The sequence below is a fragment of the Sinocyclocheilus rhinocerous genome, unplaced genomic scaffold, assembly GCF_001515625.1.
Source record: "Sinocyclocheilus rhinocerous isolate Xijiao unplaced genomic scaffold, SAMN03320098_v1.1 scaffold2907, whole genome shotgun sequence".
NCBI classification, from domain to species: domain Eukaryota; kingdom Metazoa; phylum Chordata; class Actinopteri; order Cypriniformes; family Cyprinidae; genus Sinocyclocheilus; species Sinocyclocheilus rhinocerous.
In genome coordinates, this window is record NW_015635553.1 from 23,448 (window position 1) to 26,593 (window position 3,146).

The window sequence follows — 3,146 nt, forward strand, 5'->3', positions numbered from 1 at the left end:
CTGTTTAATGTGGAGTGACAGATCGCTGTAGCGCCTCAGTTCAATAGATGACGCGGCAGCGCATAGCGCACGTGAACTGATCAGATCTCCTCCACGTTAATACCAGTTTCAGCACACAATAATCATGACTAAACATCCGAAGGCAAGTTAAAAGAAAGAGTACAACTTTACAATCTGTATCCAGTCTCATGTAATCACTCAAGCAGTGTTTCAGCCACGCAAAGACGTCAATATAAAGTCTTGTAAACAATGTCACATAACATCACATTTACCTCAGAAACAAACATAATCGGTGACCATAAACTCGTTAGTCAGCCAGAAAAATAAACTGTAGAGAGGGGTATTTTGCCCCATATAACATATTCATTATAATTTTTACATTTACATTTAGTCATTTAGCAGACGCAAAGCAACTTACAAATGAGTACAATGGAAGCAATCAAAATCAACAAAGAGCAATGATATACAAGTGCTATAACTAGTCTCAGCTAGCTTAACGCAATACACGTAGCAAGGGTTTTTAAAATAATATAATAAATAAAAAGAAAACAGATAGAATAGAAAAAGAATAGAGCAAGCTAATGTTAGAGGTCTTTTTTGCTTTTGTTAATTGTATAATAAATGAAAAGAAAACAGATAGAATACAAAAAGATTTGAAAGCAAGTGTTTTTTTTTTTGTTTTTTTTTTTACTGTTCTTATGTTTAATTTATGTTTGAATAAATCCTTAATTTTTTTATGACAGCCACCATTTAAATTTTTATATTTAAAAAAACGAATTGAAGTAGAAATATTGTTATGTAATTGTAACTTTATTATTTTAAAATCTTCATTGTGTAATTTTAACAGTTGTATGCTATAGCTTACAAATCAGTCAAATTTAACCTTCAATATTATAGTAGGCTAATGTAGTACCAAATGACTCTCATGTATATTTTACAGCATTAGTTGAGAGATTTTTTTTCCTTAAGAAAATTTACCAAGTACTGTACCTGATATACAGTATATCCAAAATAATCGATATTGAATCGAATCGGTAATCGAATCGAAAGCTTGTGAATGAGAGTCGAATCGAATCGTGAAATTTGTGTCAAAACCCAGCCCTACTCGTGAGTCTGTAAAATTGTAACTAGTTTATTCTTCATTTGACTAATCAATCAGGGAATTTTACCCTCTGAGGTGATTTAGTACTGTAACAGTAACCAGCTAATTATGTCTCACAAACATAAGGTTTCCGGTCAGTGAAACAAATTCCAAACTGATAATATATATAAACAGTTATCTCATATGTGAATACTCATGTGGTACCTAAGGCCTACTTTATATTTAAAACTCATTCCACAGTGACCACATATGAATGGCTTCTCGTCAGTGTGAACTCTCATGTGTCTGTTAAGGATTCCTTTTCGGTTGAAACTTTTTCCACATTGTTCGCAGGTGAAAGGCTTCTCTCCTGTATGAATTCTTATGTGGTCTTCAAGGTGTCGTTTTTGATTAAAACTCTTTTCACACTGAAGGCATATGTAGCGTTTCTCTCCTAAGTGAATTCTCATGTGGTCTTTAAAGTGTCCTTTTTGATTGAAGCTCTTTCCACACTGAGGGCATGTGTAGGGTTTCTCTTCAGAGTGAAGTCTTATGTGGCCTTTTAGGTTTTCATGTTGATCAAAACTTTTTCCACACTCTTGGCAGGTATAAGGCTTCTCTCTAGTGTGAATCCTTATGTGCCTGTTAAAGCTTACTTTTTGAGTGAAACTTGTTCCACACTGTTGGCAGGTGAAAAGGCTCTCTCCAGTGTGAATTCTCATGTGGGAATTGAGGTTTCCTTTTCGGTTGAAAATCTTTCCACACTATTGGCAGGTGAAAGGCTTCTGTCCAGTGTGAATGCTCATGTGGACGTTAAGGTTTCCAGGTTGACTGAAACTCCTTCCACACTGACGGCATATATAAGGCTTTTCTCCAGTGTGAATTCTCATGTGCCTTTTAAGGCTTACTTTGTAAGCGAACCGCTTTCCACACTGTTGGCAGGTATAAGGCTTCTCTTCTGTGTGAATTCTCATGTGGACTTTTAGCTTTTTATGTTGACTAAAACACATTTCACACTGTTGGCAAGTGAAATAACTTTTAGTTCCAGTCTTTCAAGACCTTTTTCGTGAGGGAGACTTTTCATTCTGTGAGCAGCTAAAGGTTTTTTCTCCAGTTATGAAATCATCATGATTCTTATAATGATCTTTCTCTTCAATTTCATTCAGTACTTCACTTTCATTTTTCAACACCATGAGGTCTAAGGTGAAAAGAGAGAAATGTAAATTAACACCAGTTTAATGGCACAAAGAAACAGACATCAAAACATTTACACATCTAAAGCAGAGGTCCCCAACCACCCGGTCGCGACCCACTACCGGGCCGTGGAAGAGTTGCTACCGGGTCGCAAGAACGTTCTGGCAAAAAATGTGTATAGATATAACACTGTGCTATTTATTGCGCGTTAATGATTGTTTTAATTATTCTGTATTATTACGCAATTGCTATGGAGTAGCAATTTGGCAATTTCATGTAAATTAAATGTTCAATTAGTAAATGAAAGATTGTTCTGATGATCTTTCATATATTAGGGGTGAAACAGATTGCAGTTTATCCGTGATATGTACGGACCAGACCTCACAGTTCGGCACATATGTGATTTGCAGATTAATTTGCCAATTTACAGGTTGAAGCAATTTTAAACCCCAAGAAGAAGAAGAAACGGTTACACTTTATAATAACTGCACTCTATGAATCATTAGGTAAGCATTAGTAAATAGTCAGTTCATCCTTTATAAAGCCTTGTCCCAACATTAATAGTCATTAGTAAGCAGTTTATAAATACAGCTATAAATGCCTTGCTCTTGATTTATAAGCACATCTATTACAAAGGAGACTAAAGGCTCAGTTATCTTCCAAACAAACAAAAAAAATTAAAAATAAACAAACACAACACAGTGTCACGGGTGCACACACACGAGGGACGAGGAGACGCTGGAGAATACTTTACACAAGACTTTATTCGTAGGAAGGAACCAAGGGAGACGAACTCAGGAAGACGTATACAGGAAGACCTTCAACATCGGACAGAGAACTAGGGACTGGGAACACTTTATATACACACACA

The 3,146-nt window shown here is 35.8% G+C and overlaps 1 pseudogene; it reads right to left on the reverse strand.

Annotated features, from left to right (window-relative positions):
* Positions 1–1,281: 1,281 nt before the first annotated feature.
* Positions 1,282–3,146, reverse strand: part of LOC107747344 (gastrula zinc finger protein XlCGF8.2DB-like) — a 24,216-nt pseudogene continuing 22,351 nt past the window's right edge.